This window comes from Sinocyclocheilus grahami, unplaced genomic scaffold (genome assembly GCF_001515645.1).
Source record: "Sinocyclocheilus grahami isolate Dianchi unplaced genomic scaffold, SAMN03320097.WGS_v1.1 scaffold462.1, whole genome shotgun sequence".
NCBI lineage: Eukaryota > Metazoa > Chordata > Actinopteri > Cypriniformes > Cyprinidae > Sinocyclocheilus > Sinocyclocheilus grahami.
This window is the reverse complement of record NW_015505641.1, coordinates 865,269-885,533: the sequence shown is the minus strand read 5'-3', so window position 1 is coordinate 885,533 and position 20,265 is coordinate 865,269. Positions and strand designations below refer to the sequence as shown.

At 38.0% G+C, this 20,265-nt stretch overlaps 1 protein-coding gene and 1 long non-coding RNA gene across 2 annotated transcripts in view; both read right to left on the bottom strand.

Moving 5' to 3' along the window:
• Positions 1 to 8,205, bottom strand: part of zfhx3b (zinc finger homeobox 3b) — a 164,400-nt gene extending 156,195 nt beyond the window's left edge. Inside the window, exon 1 of the mRNA XM_016235072.1 lies at positions 8,129 to 8,205. The gene's annotated coding sequence lies outside the window, so the exon portion shown is untranslated. The remainder of the gene's footprint in view (positions 1 to 8,128) is intronic.
• A 229-nt stretch (positions 8,206 to 8,434) lies between these two features.
• The window catches only part of LOC107552981 (uncharacterized), a 59,458-nt gene continuing 47,627 nt past the window's right edge, over positions 8,435 to 20,265 (bottom strand). The window contains exon 3 of the long non-coding RNA XR_001604916.1: positions 8,435 to 8,809. This is a non-coding gene — a long non-coding RNA (uncharacterized lncRNA). The remainder of the gene's footprint in view (positions 8,810 to 20,265) is intronic.

Sequence of the window (20,265 nt, the reverse complement as noted above, 5' to 3'; positions counted from 1 at the left end):
ATTCTTCTTCTCTCTCTCTCTCTCTCTCTCTCTCTCTCTCTCTCTCTCTCTCTCTCTCTCTCTCTCTCTCTCAATGACTAGCCTACTTTCGCTATTGACAACCCTAAGGGGCCCTAATCCTGCCAAATACAGCTAACCTGTTTTTATCGATTACATAATGTTTATTGGAAAATGATCAGATATAACTTTTTAGTTGTTGAGTGTTCTCTCTCTCTCTCTCTCTCTCTCTCTCTCTCTCTTCAGACAATGTATTTTTCCGAAATGTTTCTCAGAACACATGATGACAAATTCCGTGCTATCATTTACTGTCGCATTAGGCAATATCTACCATTTGTATATAAGAAAATAAATACATGTTTATTTTGTTCTCCACGATTATAACTGATTGTTGTGTGTGTGTTATTTTAGGCTTAAGCATTAAGTTGTCATAGACATGCTGTAGAATAAATCATTCCAATAATCATTATCACATGAAATGTAATATTTCAATGGAATAACATTCCAGTAAAATATTTTATGTTTTAATAAACATATAGAGTATAATAAATATGCTATTTATTTTATTTCCATCTCATACCGTACAGAACATGTTGGAGAGCATTCAGTCAATATGGAACTCGCCTTTGGGAGTTTCAAGGAAACACACCTATAGCTTCTATGAAATCCATTGCACTGAAGCATTATCAGAAACGGCTATCAATGCATTATACAAACAATAGCAATATTAAACACTCTGGCCTCGTGGAGTAGGCTACTAGAGGCTAGACGTGACAGTTGCTGTTGTATGTGCGTGTATAGCGCGTGGGTGTCCGTGTGTGTGCTCGCGTAAATGTAAGTTCTAGTTTTAAAAGCATATATTTTTTATTATTGCTGACGCGCGTAGTGCACATATATATGAAATAGTAAGCAGGGCTCCACATTCGCATGAACTAACTACCGTCACGTGCGACGGAAAACAAGTGACAAATGAAAAGTTACAAAATAAAACGTCGATATCTTTGATATGCATACCGATTTTGCCTTGGGAGAATCTTCAGGACTGGTGATGTGCCTGCTCTCTTGGGAAAGAGGGATTGTAAAAATGAATGGATGGAAAATAGAGTGCGTGAAGAGTTAGAGGGGCAGTGAGATAATAAGAGTGCGTGAAAAGGGACAGAATCAGAGCTTGTCTGTCGCTTTGTAACCTGCCATGGCCAATCTAAGCACATTTGAATATGCAGTGTGGTCCTGTCTGGCGCTTGATAGCCGTATGCATGGACGCAAATATCACCTGAGCATCGTTTTCTTCACCAGATACGCACATAATCGTCATTGCATGCTCTTTTAATATTGGCTAAATGTGTTTCTTATATGTTAGCTCCAATCAGTCACGAATGCTCTGTCCTAAATATGACTGGGAATCACTGAGCAGACATCCAAATAGGCATGACCAACCCCTCTGTTGAACATGTTGATTGATCTGACTTGGAGATGTGTGCGTAAAACCTCGGCCCGTCGCCGTGCTAACAGTGTATTTCACATATGAACCCTAAACTGCAGTAACACAATCACAATCCGTTGCTATTTATGATAAAAAACTAAATGTCAGAATTGTTTCAAACAATTTTAAATCAATGTGTATGTATGTATGTATGTATGTTTTTTTCAGCTTTTCAAAAAGACCCTCATGCACTGCGCGTGTCACTATTGAATAATAAAGACCAAAAATGAGCCGTAAGGAAATGAAAACAGGCGAAAGCATTCAGAGATAAAGACAGCTGTCCACAACAGTCTCGTAACTTTATTAAAAGGCGAAGAACATTGCAGTTCAGATAAATACAATATAAAAATATATGGGGATTTTGCCACTGTATATGGAAGGCACACAAGTTGCATTTGCATTCGGATAGAGCTATCAAAGGAGTTCCAACCTCATGCGTCCCTAATGAAAGAATCTCGCGCTTAATTAGCATTTTTTCCGCGTGGTTAACTAACACAACTTTAACTCAGTCACCGGTGAACAGCAGCGGCTTTTTGGGAACGGCACTCCAACGGGCGCATGAACTGCAGCAGCAGAGGATCAGAGAGTGGTGGCGCATGGCTGGTCTGAATCACACTGGGACTCAATGGCATCGACAGCACAAGAGCATTGTCCGGCCTGAAGCCGCGGGTGGCTGCATGGGGCAGGACGTGTTACCAGGTGCAATGGCAGCGCCCTCTTATGTTCACTCTGGCCAAGGGGCTCAAACACAACATGAACCTGCCTTGACAGGGATATATATATATGTTCCCTGTCTGCCATCTGCAGCAGATCTATAGGTGTCCTATGTCACCGGACTGCGTCAAATCGAGCACATATACATACAGGTAAATGTCTGCTGGCGAACGACTAGGTTCTTGCTTAACGTTTCATTCAGCTTCATCAAATATCTTAACTTTACGCACGAAGCCATAGTGTGCAGTGCGCACGACTGGAGACCCTTTTTTGTGTGTGTGAGTTTTTGAAAAGAGGCCAATTTTAAAACAGAAAAACAAAATATCATGAAGTAGGAAAATTCAGATATGATGGAAATCATAAATAATAATACCGAAAAAAACAGCAGTGTATAAATGATTAAACGCTGTAAAACCGGTGAACAGCAGCGGCTTTTTGGGAACGGCACTCCAACGGGCGCATGAACTGCAGCAGCAGAGGATCAGAGAGTGGTGGCGCATGGCTGGTCTGAATCACACTGGGACTCAATGGCATCGACAGCACAAGAGCATTGTCCGGCCTGAAGCCGCGGGTGGCTGCATGGGGCAGGACGTGTTACCAGGTGCAATGGCAGCGCCCTCTTATGTTCACTCTGGCCAAGGGGCTCAAACACAACATGAACCTGCCTTGACAGGGATATATATATATGTTCCCTGTCTGCCATCTGCAGCAGATCTATAGGTGTCCTATGTCACCGGACTGCGTCAAATCGAGCACATATACATACAGGTAAATGTCTGCTGGCGAACGACTAGGTTCTTGCTTAACGTTTCATTCAGCTTCATCAAATATCTTAACTTTACGCACGAAGCCATAGTGTGCAGTGCGCACGACTGGAGACCCTTTTTTGTGTGTGTGAGTTTTTGAAAAGAGGCCAATTTTAAAACAGAAAAACAAAATATCATGAAGTAGGAAAATTCAGATATGATGGAAATCATAAATAATAATACCGAAAAAACAGCAGCGTATAAATGATTAAACGCTGTAAGACAGAATAAGTAATATTGCACTTACTGCAAAATTAGTTCATGACTGTGTAACATCAAGATTCACAGATACAACGACATTGTCTTATTATGATATAAATCAGCTCGCAGATATGATAAGCACGTGAGTGAATCAAATGTGATGCGTGTCAAAGGAATGTATTAATTATCATGCACTTTAAAGACAAACTGAAGGAGAACAGCATCGTTTTTTTCTGCATACAGATGAAAACATGCCATCTCTTATTTCAAATGCTACTGTATAATGGTTAAAAAACGCTGTTTTATTTGCATGATTTTGTTATTGTAGTGATGTAGAATGTTTAATCGCTAATTCCGTATAAACGATACAGTTTCTGTACTATAAACATTTAAATCAGCTATTTAAAACCAATAAAAGTATTGTTTGCAAATACACATGTAAGGAGAATGATGCATGTTTTACCGTTACATTCTAACCTGATATACCTCAAAACATATGTGGAACAAATATGTCTAGTATACGAGACTGAATAAAGAGCTGGATGCTTTTAATTAACGCAAAATGTTCCTTTTACTCTGTCAAAGCACACTTTGTATTCACTAATATTTGAATATTTCAGCGAATGTGTTAATGAATACAACAAAAGGCTGTTCGTGCGTTTTTTTGTTATGTGTTGTTACACATGATTTCAATGTTTTGTAGCATATACCGCAAATAAAGATGCCTGCGAATGTAAATTTGAGACCCGAAATTTTTTTAAAAGTATGCTATAATTTTTAATTAATTAATTAATGAATGAGAACGTTCCAAGTAGATATTTTCTTGTTTTGTGCAGATTGTAAGACGAACATTTTGAATAACGCTCAACATAAATGTCAATGTATCATCTTAATTATAATACACTTAATTTGATATCAAAAACACTAAATAATCAAAATGACAATATGTTTAAAAAAAGCGAACTTATGATATGTTGTGCTTTGCGCATGTTTTTTACGCATTAACTTTTTAGATTAATTAATTATGCAGATATTGTTAAATTAATTCATAATTATCCTTACATTAAATTGCAATATTATTGATTTGGATATTTAAAGTTACCTGATACTGCCCAAACAGGTGCAATTCGCAAACAAAATTAACACATGGGAGCTCTAAATCTAGCTAAATAAATTATGAAATAAAAACAATAAGTTCAATAAATAAATAAAAAACGAACCTCTGCACAAGATATTCAAAAACATTGTATCTGCATACAAATTGTTAAAATTATGAATATGGTGTTATTAAGCTCGGTTTCAGTCGAAACCTCTTCAGCAGCCTAAAAAGGTCTAGATGTATGAAATGGATAATACAATTGGAAAATATTTAAAAAACTGATTTGATTATAACCCTTTATAAATACTTAGAGTGTGTGTGTGTGTGTGTGCTGGACTTCAAACAAATACTATATATTTCAACAGTTATGCTGCCAAATATCTTGTAAATAATATTTAAGTAATTATGTGTAAAATACTTAAATATGTAAATTAAATATTTAATTAAGCAATTCTGAATATGAAGATAATTATATACAAGTGTGTGAAGTCTGAATCACTGAAAAGTAAAATGAGACAGACAAAGCATGCACATACAAACAAGAAAATTGTGTCCTGTATTATAACAACATGTTTGATATTAATCTATAAATGTAATACATATATGAATAAATGATTCATAACAATAGTTTAAGATGGTCTGAAATTGATGTTTTATGTAAAAGAAAAAAGAACGCACTAGTGATTTAAAATGATTCAGAATAAGTGTCACTGATTATGTTGAAAATAAATAAAATACATATTGTGTTTAGCATCATAATTCATACACAATTTAATGTGAAAGTAATTACACGGATATTAATTAAAACGAGGAGTTAAGGAACAAGGAAAAGGCTAATGGAGCAACATGGACCAGCAAATTCTGCCAAAGCCTAAAACCTGCATCTTGTGGGTGATGTAGCTGCAGGGGTATAATTGCAAGTGACCACGGCGGCTGGAACATAGCTGCACGGTGCTTAACCCCTACATTTCCCTCATCCCTGTGACCTCCAGGACTCAGAGGCAGGTGGGCTCCTGCAAAATTCAGAGGTGGGGGTAGGGTTGACGTCAAAAGGGGGACAAGCTGTGCATCACAGCCAGTAACATATGAACGCTGCCCCCGTAAGGGTCGGCGGAGACCCCGTCTGGCCTTGGAGCTCCACACGCCCATAAAACAAGCCATTAAAAAGCCGTTCACGGCAAAGCATGAGCTCGTTAGGACAATTAACAAGAGAGGTGTTTAACTTGGCACTACATTAACACTCCAGGAGGGACCCCACCAAAACTACACGACTGTGTGTGTCCCCAACACAACCTACACAGACACGTCAGATGTCACATAAAGCAGATTCTGCCGCGTGAAGTCAAAAGCGAACTTCGAAATAAATGATGTTCCCCAGCATTAAATTGAACCATTTAGTCTTGCAAAATCCTAATTCTTATTCATAACTCAAATATGTCCATTATACTGCATAATTAAAGATGCATTATGAAGGCCACAAATGCATTCGCTATCTCTCCACGGATAAACAAAGCATCGGGACGTCCCTTTCAGGAACTGGACGACAGCATCGCCGCCACGGTATTAGTCTGAATGCGAGGCCAGCGGGAATAATTCCTCTATTTTTGTCCAAGCGATCTAGCAACGAGACAGGACACCGAGGCGACGCTTGGCTGGGTCAAAATGACACATTCAACTCATCCGTAATGAAAGTAAATAAGAAGTGTGACAATCTGCATTTCATGTATTTTTGTACATCATGGACTCTGCGATATGCAGAAATCCGTTCCTCACAGAGAAAGAGACTATGACCAAGAGAGATAAAGGGAATTGCTTCTCCCATCTTGTTTAGAATTGTAAATATGGCGTATAGGCATTGCTGCTGTCCAATTACATATATCTTTCATGTATGAAATCATGCATGGCTCTTTTTACCGCGAGGCCAAGGAGGGCTGGCTCAAAGGGAGCGACCCCCGGCCGCAGTGCACTACATCCCTCATGCAGAGCGGGGTCTGGTGCTGGAGCCCTGGGCTAAGAGCACTGTTCCATTAGCGCTCTCGGATGGAGGGGAGGATGGGTGGAGGGAATGAGAAGGGAGATTCGCTCTCCTGATGGGGGCGTTCACCGCTTATGACTTCTGCTGACTTACGTATGTCCTGTTGTAAGCGTGCATGACCCCTCAAACCCTATACCTTTGACGTAGCCCTTTGCAAGAGCCCATTTCGGAGTCACTAATTAGTTTAACAGAGATGCTCAATGCTTTGAAGTGTTGTATTCATTTATGTTTTTTTTTTTATGAGCAAGATGCACAATCTGCTTTGTTATTGATTTATTTGCTTTCTCTTTCCCCACAAATGACAGCTCCCCGCTGAGTACTAATGTGAAATGACCTAAATTTGGCAAAATGACTTTGAACTTTTCAAACAAAGGCCCTGCTCTCTTCTCAGAACCTAGCTGATCCCCAAAGTGTCTTGCGTTCTACCTCCTTGGCTGTCTGTTTTTCTTTTTAAATGCTTAATTCTATAAACACTATTTACTTTCATTCAGGGTTACACCGAGAGCAGCGAACACCATCATTTTGAACAGCTACAGAGCATGTGTGTCTGTCATGTTAGCAAAACAAAAATATCACTGCTTAACATTTACACGCGATTATGCTAGTCACCGGCGCAGCACTGTGTGGCTGTTTTGTAACTACACTGTAAAATGTTTATAGAATTAACCTAAAATGTAAAACGTTTAAACAAACTGATTTTATTCAAATCAAAGAAATTATTTAATCATCACCAAATACCCCAATTAAAGTCTTTTTTAAGAAGCAGATCAGACATAAAAAGCTCCATAAGGCAATGACCGCAGATGAAATGGTCAGAGGAACACTAAAAACTAAATCAGTATTCATACTCAAGGTGAGAAATTTGTTCATAATGCATCTCTCATCATAGACGTACAAAAATTACTCTCATGCTAGGAACAAGCATTAAAAGAATATTCTGGGTTAATACAAGTTAAGTTCAATCGACAGCATTTTTGGCATTATGTTGATTACTGCAAAAAGTAATTTCAACTCGTCTCTGGTTTTCTTTTTAAAAAACAGAGTTACAGTGAGGCACTTTCAATGGAACTAAATGGGGCCAATTTCTGAAAGATTTTAAAAGCAGAAATGTGGAAGTTTATAAAAACAGTTACATTAATTCTCCTGTCAAAACCTGTGTATTATTTGAGCTGTAAAGTTTTTCTTACCATTTTATGGTCATTTTATGATTTTAAGCATCACAATGTAATTGAATATACAGAATGGGTTAGTAAACAATTTTTTTCACATTAAAGTAATCTTATATTGTCTTGTTTGTATTTTTCTCTATATAAATTGTTTTCAAGAAAAGGAAAGACAAGTCAAAATTATTTTTTTGTGGTAATCAAGTGCTATTGACTTAGTTGAACTTTTATTGAACTCAGAATATGTCTGCAGCACAGCCTAACTTGCATTATGTAGATGAAAATATGCAATGATAACATGTATCTGTATATCTGTACACTCTTTCTTTTCTGTCAGTCAATCTATCTATCTCCTTCTCAGTCGCTTTCCAGGATTTCCCTGCACCTAAGCATCTTTGAGCCAAACAAATTCAATCAGCACACATTCCCTCTAATCCTACAGCAGCAGACAGGTGATTGAGTCTTTAAACCCGGGAAGCCTTTATCTACAGTGGGCTCTCCTGTAGGTCCAGCATGGAGGAGAAGCCGCCTATGTGGGTGTGGACGCAGGGAGTCCATCTGGGCTTCAAAAGCCCCCGAGGAGCTTTGGGGGTGTTGCCAGCAGGAAAAGAAGTGACTTCACAGCCTTACCTGATGGGGTTTTTGGTTTCAGTTGCCACCGCTCGGAAGCCCTCTCTGACCGCGTCCTTCTTTTCAAGTGTTCGTTTGAAGTGGGTGACAGGTGATTGAGTCTTCAAACCCGGAAAGCCTTTATCTACAGTGGGCTCTCCTGTAGGTCCAGCATGGAGGAGAAGCCGCCTATGTGGGTGTGGACGCAGGGAGTCCATCTGGGCTTCAAAAGCCCCCGAGGAGCTTTGGGGGTGTTGCCAGCAGGAAAAGAAGTGACTTCACAGCCTTACCTGATGGGGTTTTTGGTTTCAGTTGCCACTGCTCGGAAGCCCTCTCTGACCGCGTCCTTCTTTTCAAGTGTTCGTTTGAAGTGGGCGCCAGAAAGGTCACAACCCTTGCGGTCACAGCAGGTTTGGTGCAATGGCAGGCGGATGGCCGTAATCTATCGCTAGTTCTAAAGCTATCGTTTTTTTTGTTGTTGTTTTTTTGGTCTGTTGGTATATTCAAAAGTAAAGAGGAATGTAAAGCTTTCAGATCCAGTGCCTGGGCACCATTAGTCGGTCCCTTGGCAAGGGCTTGGGATAATGTAGTCCTATAATTCCAGGTATTTCCAGGTTTTTTCAAAGCTACGAGACTCGGTTATGAGATTTGATTTGAAGCATCCATAGTCGATGGAAAAGCCTTTCGAAGTGATGGCGCCACCTAGGGATAAAACAAACAAACATGCTATTAGCATTTACAGCAAAAGTTCTTTCATGCAACCGAACAAAGGATGAAACAAGAAACACATTTAATAGATTCTCAAAGAAATGTACAAACACACACAATTTGCCTTTTATAAAGCAGAGCTGAGAGGAGGTGAGGCCATTGTTAGTTATGCTCCATAAGTGAGTGCAGATTTTTTGCTTTGCTTACTCGTTGCCCCTGAGAAAGAGCCGGCTAAATCTCTTTCAGGAGGGGAGGACACAGAACAATATGGCTTCTATCAAGTCTTTTGAATTCTGTAATAAGCTGTTTTAGAGAACGGAAAATTAATATATAATTATTTTTATTACTGCTGCAGGACAAAACCTTATGATTTTCCAGATTACGTTAAGCAATAAATGCATTTCTTTGAGTAATTTTCCCTCTTGTGGCATTAAGGACTCTTTCTCTCCATAAAAAAAAGAAGATTTCCGGAGAAACTTAATTTTCCCCATAACCAGAACAAGACATATTCCTGTAATAACATGCATAATTGTGCACTCTGCGGAAGATCTCTCATACACAACAACAAAGCCACAGCACATATTTATTCACATGTCAGTTCCAACATTGAAAGAGAAAAAAAGGAGGAGGCAAAAGCAAAGGGGAACGCCACATGGGGCTGGGTTTGAAAGCCGAGTAAATGTGTCTATCATAGGCTATGGCTCTGACAGTTCTCGCCTGTGCTGCTTGGGCTTCAGTTGAGGGAATAAAGGACAGAGAAGGAGACAGACTGTGATTTCTGAACGGTCCCCCTGGAGTCTCTTCTATTTGGCAACATTTTTATGATTATTTTTACCTCTGTGGATAGAGCAGGGTTAAAGATGCTGTTTAATTGTTCCCAAGAGCTCTTATTAAGTTGTTGATGAGGAGCTCCAGGGAGAGGCACTTAAAACTGCAACAAAAACAAGCAGTCGAGTCAGAAAAGCTGGTGAGGGGACGGAGGAGGAGGTGCGGCAGGGGTTCCGAGATGGGATGATGAATGGATGGAGTGTGGAGGTCTGAAGTTTTTCGATGCCGGCTTGCATCTACAGTCGACGTTCTGTCTCTACACCAGGGCCGTGACCACCCGGACGAGTACCCGTCAATAATTAGAAACGGTCAAATTGTCCCCTTCAATATTTGATATTCTTGACACTGCTCTGTTTGTTGTTTTAGTTTTAGGCTGGTGTGCCTCAAAAGTCTATAACAGTGCTTTATTTAGAAGGCTGGCATTACGGTTCACTTCAGTTTTAATGGTTAAAGAGCATGAGGTACAAAGTAAGTAGCTATTTAAGATCATTTAATATCTTAAATGAATATCTAGAACTGTTTTATTATGATAGGAATGTTTAGCAACCAACAGTAATATGCAGTGATGCAAACTACTCAACCATTTTGCCATTTTGAATTGAAAATATAGGCTATAATGTATGTGATTCGTGTAATTCATGACTAAATGTAAGCAAGATGAAACATTAATGGAGCCATTTTCAACACATTAGGTATTAAGAGTGAAAGTGTGCATATTTTAAAATAAAAAAATATTTTTTTTGTATCAAAATGTATATATGTACATTTAAAAAAAAATTATTACAATAAATTCTAGTTCTTATGATAGTGTTTTTTTTCCCGTTTCCCATTCTTTATTCCCTTAAGTCCCGTTAAATAATTTCATTATTTAATTCCTTAAAAAAATATTTTTCAAAAACTTGCTCTGCGCAGAGGCTGACTGACAGGAAGTGATGTAAATGGCACGACTATCTGTTAGTCTGGCCAATAATACAGTATATGGGGAAACCTGTCTGAAAACAGTCAGTCTTGAAATTCTATTTGGGGGCACTAGTATTACATAAATTATGATCTACACCTTTAAATATACAATGAATCAATATTGCAACATGATGAGAAAGGTCTGCTGCAATAAGACAAACTATTACAACATACTATACTGGTTGGACAACACTAAATATTTCTAGTTCAGTTCAGTGGCATGGGTGCATTACATACAAAAGCATCCAATGCTCTCTCAGGCCATACCTCCCCATTCGCACCTTCTCCACCGGGTAGACTGTGGCCTTACATTGGGCGGAGCAGCGGGACAGAGTGGATCTGGATCAATACCCCAGCCTGCAGCACAGCGGGGCCGTGGGCTATCCCTGACCTGGGCTATTGATCAGCCGCTCCTCGGCTGCCAATAGCAATGTGCTAGATGTGACACAGGGGCTGAGAGCAGACAGGCGGCTGAGGGATGGGGGAATGTGTATCGCCAGTGGCAGCCCCACAGCACAGTGAAGATAAAAGTCAATTCCACTTAACCAAATCACTGACAACTAAATAGTTAGTGGACGGAAGAATGTGTAAGGACTCAGGTGGTGGCAGCTGGCTGCATGGATGACTGGGAAGCTGGGATTCCCAGGATTCCCCTCACCTGCACTGAGAGAGCCCTAAATATGGGTGTGTACCACATGACCAGGTCTAACAAACTACAGCCATTTAACAGGCTAAAACTTTTAATATTATTGATTATATTTCTAATTTAGGATATTATTATGTTAATAATAATAAAATACTTTTATACATTTAAACCTAATTGTAAATTTAAAAAAATATTAAATTAGGAATTATTTAAATGTTAACATTTTTTATAAATTATTTGGACATTGTTTTAATATCACATAGATTAAAGATCTGTTTATGTTCTGTACAGCACTCCCAGGCAGCCCATCTAATCTATCTTCCAGTCAGCCATTAGCAGTCCATATCAGAGTAGTTTACATGTCACTTTACTGCTCCACTGCCTGTTCATTGCCATTCTGTAGCCAATGACCCGCTTGTCCATTCAACACCTATCTAAGGCTTCATATCTCTTCCTTTAATTACTGACTGACAGGAAGGCAATACTGAACACTTCATTATAGAATCAGCCCAGTGACCAGCCACCACAGCCCAAGTCTCTGGTCAGTCTGATATGCAATGCCTAGGTCAGCAAAGGTCAGTCACCCTGAATTTATCAGCCAGGAGTTGACCGAACCCAGCCAGGCCATCGTACAGCGGGGGAAGTGACCTTGGCCGACTGCTTACATCACGTATTGATCCAGCCGTTTATGTCAAGGCCACACTAATCACCAATAGCAGAGTCTCCAAAGGACAGTTAAGCACCAGTGGATGTGTCTATAACTGAGATTAGAGAGAGAAAACATAGGGGGAAAAAGGAGCTGCAAGGTTTTTAGCTATGAAAATGGCTCAACTTTAAAAACGTACTTGCTGTAAATGTGCGGTCACATTAGCAAAATTGCAGGAAAAAAAAAACTGATAATAAAAATATATAAATAATGGACCAAAAAGGTCCATTCACAACAAAGTCACTTTCAAACCAAGCAGCTTTATGTTGGTCAACATGTCAAATTTGTGACCAACTGAACCTGATGCAAAATCTGCACTGGAAAATGTTTCATTCTCAAGCGAAATTCCAGATTGCGTGGATTCCTATTAAAATGGCTGGATTTCGCCTGTGAAAATTCCCTTAACAATGGTAAGTATGAGCACACTAGGGGCCCCAAGTTGGCCCCGGCACCCTGGTTGGAAACCATGGGCTCAAATAATGGCCTGTTTGTCTCCAAAGCACTGGGATGTGTCATATATTTTAAATTCTTTCATATTAACACAATACACTTTTAGAATGTATTTACAGTATATGAGACTTTCCATTCACCTCAATTGCATGGAAAAGAGTGACTTGCACAGTATTCAAAATGTCTCCTTTTATGTCACACAGGTTTAGCATGACAAATTAGTAAATAATGCCAGAATATTCTTTTTTATTTATTTTTTTTACTATTACTTTAAGTACAGCCATATGTCAGATATCAAACTTACTAACACTGACATCCAATGTCCAATTAAATTACAGGAAAGGGCTTCCCTCTGAAACCAGTTCAGTTCAAGGGACACAGCAGTAATCAGCACCTGAACAAACCCATGTTAGAAACTCTCATAAGCCTAAACTGTTTGCAAGACTAAGTATCTTCTGTGCAGACCTGGGTTCAATAGTGTGCAAGAGAGCGCTTCAGAGAAAGTTTCAGTACAAATGTGTGTGTATTTGTGTAACAGAACTTGTGTAAATCCCATTTCCCTGTGTGTTAGCGTAGCGCAGTGCCAGCTGCTCTTCAGATCTCTTTCTCGCTCGGCATTGCTCGCATTAAATGACAATAAAGGTCAGGAATCCGTGGAGCAGGAGAGACGAGCAGCCATTTCAACCCTTCTTGCTTTATTACGCTTTGTTCTGTTTAATCAAAAAAGTGATGCATACAGCTAACCCCTTTTTAAAAAAGACCTGATAAACAGAAACGATTGCATCTCTAAATAATAGATGATATCCTGGCTTCATACAGACACATATATAACGGGAAAACAATTGAAGACAACAATGTCCTATAAGAGACCCACTTGAGCAATGCTGATTCAGAAAGCTTCCTGACTTCAAACGCTCTGTCATAAAGTATGGATAATCCCTTAAGAAAGGCGTGCGTCTGTTTACAATTTTCTTCTAATTAAGGCTACAGAATAGGGCGATCTTTGTTCAAGTTGATGCGTGTTGGTTGAATTTTGGCAGAAAACTGTACCATTGGAAAAATGTGTGTTTGTGGGGGGGTTACGAAGTAACGAAGTAAACAATAACATCCTAATACAATCTTAGCGTCTGAATAAATATTCTTGCATCTGTCTACACATGACACACTTTCAGATAGGAAAACAGGTTTTCAAAATAACAAATTAACCAAGTCTTTTTTTTGTTTTAAACAATAACCCCAGTTTTAGACAGTAATCCCAGTGGTCTACGTGAATCCAAGAGGATCTCAGACACTGCATCAAAATGAAGTTTTGACCTCAATTTGTCTTGACTTCCCTCAAAATCTGGCCACTTTCTTATCTTTGTCGTGTGTGAATTTAAATCGGTTATGGAACAAATCAATCAGAGCAACAAAGAGCAAAATAGCCCCAAAATTAGCTATAGAAGGAAAATGGGACAATTACGCTTGGACACATTATGATTTTCCCTTTAAAGGACATGTCAGTGGCTGGATATCAACAACAGTTTAAAGAGATATGATTGAGGCGATCCCGTCAGACCCACGTGATGGTTTATTTGAGGGTGCATGAGAGAAAGTTGTAAAAACATTACTGCATACTCTAGACTACGTGGATCATGATAACTTCTTTAAAGACAGATGTTGAAATATCAGCAACCTATTAATGTGAAAAACCCCCCAAAAACAAACGGACCCTAACCACCACATTTTGAATAGTGAACCGGCAATATCATTTTTCTTACGACTAATTCGTTTTTAGGCTTTTATATTGCATAGTTAATTACATCCTGAACAACTTAAAAGCTGAGAAGTTTTAATGCAGTGATTCTTAACTAGTGGGTTACATCACAGAACTGGGTTGCAATGTAAGATTCAAATATTAAAATATAACTAAATGAACTTACAGCAGGATAGTAAATTAAATTGAAGGGACTAGGCACTGTCCATTTCTTTTATTGTTAATGTTAAACACGGTGTGTTTAAATTGTAAAAAACTGTTTTTTAGTGCAAATTCATTTCAAAATTGATATAAACCAAAAATGGATATAAACCAATTAATCTAATGTGGATAAGTTTGGTGACATTGTCAAAAATAATCAATAAAGCAATAAAATGCAAAAGAAACTCAGACTAGATTGAATATAGGTTCACTTGGAACATATTGATATTACATTTTACTTAATATTAGAATAAGATTTTAATGACAGTTTTGTTTACTTTTTACAATAAACAATTGTCGTACTCTTAATTTGTAACTTGAAAGAAACTAGACAAAAAAGGAATTAGATATTAATGTATAGATATAAAGATATATATGGGTTCACTTGAAATATATTGACATTACTTTTACCTAATTTTAGTATAAATGTTAAAGCGATAGTTCACCTTCAAGGGTTAGTTCACCCAAAAATAAAATTCTGTCATTAATTACTCACCCTTGTGTTGTTCCAAACCCGTAAGACCTTCGTTCATCTTCGGAACACAATTTAAGATATTTTTTGTTGAAATCTGAGGGCTCTCTGACGCTCCCATAGACAGCAAGGTAACTACCACGTTCAAGGTCCAGAAAAGTACCAAGATGATCGACAAAATAGTCTATGTAACATCAGTGGTTCAACTGTAAAGTTATGAAGTTACGAGAATACTTTTTTGAGCAAAGAAAACAAAAATAACGACTTTATTCCACATTTTCGTCTCTACTGCTTCACTTTGGACGCGCGCTCACGACAGTACCATGACACGAGAGATCTGGTGTGATGCCGTCATTATGCCGGATCTGGGTCAGCGCCGCCACACGCTGTCATGTCGTGAATGCGCGTCCAAAGTAACGCAGTGGAGACGAAAATGTGGAATAAAGTCGTTATTTTTGTTTTCTTTGTGCAAAAAAGTATTCTCGTAGCTTCATAACGTTACAGTTGAACCACTGATGTCACACGGACTATTTTGTCGATCATCTTGGTACTTTTCTGGACCTTGAACGTGGTAGTTACCTTGCTGTCTATGAGAGGGTCAGAGAGCTCTTATATTTAATAAAAATATCTTAAATTGTGTTCCGAAAATGAACGAAGGTCTTAGGGGTTGCGAACAACACGAGGGTGAGTAATTATTGACAGAATTTTCATTTTTGGGTGAACTAACCCTTTAAGTTGCTGGTCCCCATTGACTTGCATAGTGTTTTTTTTTCACACTATGGAAGTCAATGGGGACCAGCAACTGAAGGTGAACTATCCCTTTAATGACAGTTTAGTTTACGTTTGTACAATGAACAATTTTAGTACTTGTCATTTTTACATGGTAGAAACTAGACAAAATAAGTTAGATGCTAATGTGGATTGGTTATGATATAAATAAGTAATGAACTAATAATAATGGGTTCACAAGATATTGATATATTGATATTACTTTTACTTAGTATTTGTTTCGTATTATTCTAATTTGTTTATTTGTAACTTTATAGAAATTACACCAAAATTAGGCAGATGCTAACTTGGATGGGTTATGTGACATCTTCAAAAATCATACACCAAAAAAAAGTAACTTTTTACTGAAAGTAACTCTCAGAGACTCTCAGACTACATTAAACATGGGTTCACTTGAAATATACTGACATTATGTAGTTAATGTTAGCATAAGATTTTAATGAGTCTAATGTACAATGAACAATGTTAGTACTGTTCATTTGGAACTTATAACTTGGGGGAAAAAAACAAAACAAGAAATGCAAACTATATTAAATATCAGATCGCATGGAAGATACTAATATTACTTTTACTTAATATCAGAATCTTAATAATAGACATTGGATATTTTTTGCAACCGTTTTGTGAGCAAGCCCACATCCCTTTTATCATCTTTTTGGTGCACCATGAAGCCCATCAAAACACACATTTAAAAACACTCCTTGGTTGGGTTGAACGGCAGATAAAGGCTTAAAATGAGGAATTAAGAGTGAGATAATTGGTGACGTTTTTGAGACAGTGGTCCATGTGTCTGTGTGGTGGAGATTTGGGGATTAAAATAAGATGACCCTTCATATTTAGTGCCATGTGTGAGAGATTAATCTAACTAGCCCAGATCACATTAGACCTTATCATTGTGCAGAAGATCTCACTGTCGGCCGGAGCACAACCCGGTCCCCTGCTGTTGGATTAGTGACTGAGAGACACGCGCAGGCGGACCGAGCTTTACCTTACAAAGAATCGCACCTATACTAAAGCCGGTGAGGACCTCAAACACTTCATTAACACCTCGAGCCATGCAATCCAGACAACCCGCGCTGAGCGCCGTCCCGTCGCCCGCTCTCCTCCATCACTCAGCTCTGCTTCACTGGCCCATTCCCGTGCTGAAGCAGAAAGAGGCAATTCATCATTGTTCATCAAGCCATGATGGTGACTAAAGCTCTTCACCTGTCACCTTCTCCTGGCCTGTGTCCGTTTCAACATGTCAGGCGCTATAGGAAACCTTCAAGACCCCTCTGACACATCTCAACCCATAAAAATCACCTCACTGCCAAGTTCTCGCTGACTGAAATGCACTGGATGTGCCACCTCAATGCCGACATTGGAAGCACGGGATCACTCCATACACTCACACAAACTTCACCAAATAATCTCACTCTTTATTCCTTATTTAAGCCGGTACCTGCTTTTCAAACTAGTGTTAATTTCAATAACAAAAACTGTGATGAAATATATTTATTGACAACCTTCTTTTCCATGACTAAGACAAGACAACATTGATTTCATTAAATACTGTGATTACATCAGTATGCAATACTGCTGATGAAAAAATGAAAAAACTACTTTCCCTAACCCTAACTGTTTGCGACTAAATCTGCCATCAAACCTTCTCAGTGACGAACTGTAATAAATCCAAACATGGATCTCGACTCATGCACTATGGCAGGGCTGTCCAAACTCGGTCCTGGAGGGCCGGTGTCCTGCAGAGTTTAGCTCCAACTTGCCTCAACACACCTGACTGGAAGTTTCTATGCCTAGTAAAAGCCTGATTAGCTTGGTTCAAGTTTGTTTAATTAGGGTTGGAGCTAAACTCTGCAGGACACCGGCCCTCCAGGACCGAGTTTGGACAGCCCTGCACTATGATAACCTCTGTGTCACAATACAAAGTCATTTTTGTTGTTGTTTTAATAGAAATACATGAATGTAATTTGAATTTAATATTAGGAATTTAGATTTAGTTTTATCAGTTTTCATAATGTACAGAGTGTTATATGTATGATAATAAATCAGCAAACTCGATGAGGTCGAATTAACCGTGTGCACACTTATAGGTGAAAGTGCAATAATTCTGATGTGATTTCTCAGATTACAACAATCATGATCAGTAATCATGATATAATTGTGAGGAAAATAATTGTGATTATCAGTTTAACCATTATGCAGCATGACTAAAATGTGATTAAAAGTTTTAATTGATTGAAATTCCCAGACTTTGTCAACTAAAATGTGGCTTAAAAAAAATCAGGACAGGTTAACTAAATATGATAAAACCTAAAAGGCATATATGACACAGGACTAAGACTGATTTTTTGAATTTATTTTTTTCCCTATTTTTGATAAGTGCCATGGTGGGTTGGCTCACAAAATGGCTACAACAATATATACTCCAGTGTCTGTCATTAAAATCTTATTTGAATAAGTAAGTAATATCAATATCTTCCAAGTGAACCCATATTTAGTTGCTTTTGTATGTTTCTTTGTTTATAATCTTTGAGGATGTCACATAACTTATCCATGTTAGAACCTTTTTTTCTAGTTTCTATCAAGTTACAAATGAACATTACTGTACAGATGTAAATGAAATTGTCATTAAAATTCACAATACTACTGATATTGGTGGAGGAAAAAAAACATTGACAAAAAAACTGATAATGGACACTTCCTGTAGCTGCAACAGTTTCTCATCAAATCATATTAACGGCCAACAACTCCAAGTTGGTCTTTGAAGTTGGGAGGCAATTTCGAGCTGTGTGGATTACAGAGCATAAAGCAGGGTTTATTTTTACAACCTCCATTATTTCAAATTGTAAATATTCAAATCCTGGAATAAACCCCCTAGCTAAGTGAAGACAATCTGCGAAAAACAACATGGCAGACCTCAAATAGTCTTCTTTGAAAACAAAATTATTATGAAGATTAACAGTGAATTCTATGCAATGAGATGTGTGTGTGGACAGCGCTGCAGCAAGCTGGAGACTTTGAAGTTGGGAGGCAATTTCGAGCTGTGTGGATTACAGAGCATGAAGCAGGGTTTATTTTTACAACCTCCATTATTTCAAATTGTAAATATTCAAATCCTGGAATAAAACCCCTAGCTAAGTGAAGACAATCTGCGAAAAACAACATGGCAGACCTCAAATAGTCTTCTTTGAAAACAAAATTATTATGAAGATTAACAGTGAATTCTATGCAATGAGATGTGTGTGTGGACAGCGCTGCAGCAAGCTGGAGAGTTTTCTTTGTGTGTTCTCGATTCGTTGTTGTCTTTATTTGTTTGAGTGTTTTGACATTATTTTGCATGCGCTGCTCTTGGCTGGAATTAATATTTTGGTGGGCTTGAATATGAGTTTAGCTCCAACTTGCCTCAACACACCTGACTGGAAGTTTCTATGCCTAGTAAAAGCCTGATTAGCTTGGTTCAAGTTTGTTTAATTAGGGTTGGAGCTAAACTCTGCAGGACACCGGCCCTCCAGGACCGAGTTTGGACAGCCCTGCACTATGATAACCTCTGTGTCACAATACAAAGTCATTTTTGTTGTTGTTTTAATAGAAATACATGAATGTAATTTGAATTTAATATTAGGAATTTAGATTTAGTTTTATCAGTTTTCATAATGTACAGAGTGTTATATGTATGATAATAAATCAGCAAACTCGATGAGGTCGAATTAACCGTGTGCACACTTATAGGTGAAAGTGCAATAATTCTGATGTGATTTCTCAGATTACAACAATCATGATCAGTAATCATGATATAATTGTGAGGAAAATAATTGTGATTATCAGTTTAACCATTATGCAGCATGACTAAAATGTGATTAAAAGTTTTAATTGATTGAAATTCCCAGACTTTGTCAACTAAAATGTGGCTTAAAAAAAATCAGGACAGGTTAACTAAATATGATAAAACCTAAAAGGCATATATGACACAGGACTAAGACTGATTTTTTTAATTTATTTTTTTCCCTATTTTTGATAAGTGCCATGGTGGGTTGGCTCACAAAATGGCTACAACAATATATACTCCAGTGTCTGTCATTAAAATCTTATTTGAATAAGTAAGTAATATCAATATCTTCCAAGTGAACCCATATTTAGTTGCTTTTGTATGTTTCTTTGTTTATAATCTTTGAGGATGTCACATAACTTATCCATGTTAGAACCTTTTTTTCTAGTTTCTATCAAGTTACAAATGAACATTACTGTACAGATGTAAATGAAATTGTCATTAAAATTCACAATACTACTGATATTGGTGGAGGAAAAAAAACATTGACAAAAAAACTGATAATGGACACTTCCTGTAGCTGCAACAGTTTCTCATCAAATCATATTAACGGCCAACAACTCCAAGTTGGTCTTTGAAGTTGGGAGGCAATTTCGAGCTGTGTGGATTACAGAGCATGAAGCAGGGTTTATTTTTACAACCTCCATTATTTCAAATTGTAAATATTCAAATCCTGGAATAAAACCCCTAGCTAAGTGAAGACAATCTGCGAAAAACAACATGGCAGACCTCAAATAGTCTTCTTTGAAAACAAAATTATTATGAAGATTAACAGTGAATTCTATGCAATGAGATGTGTGTGTGGACAGCGCTGCA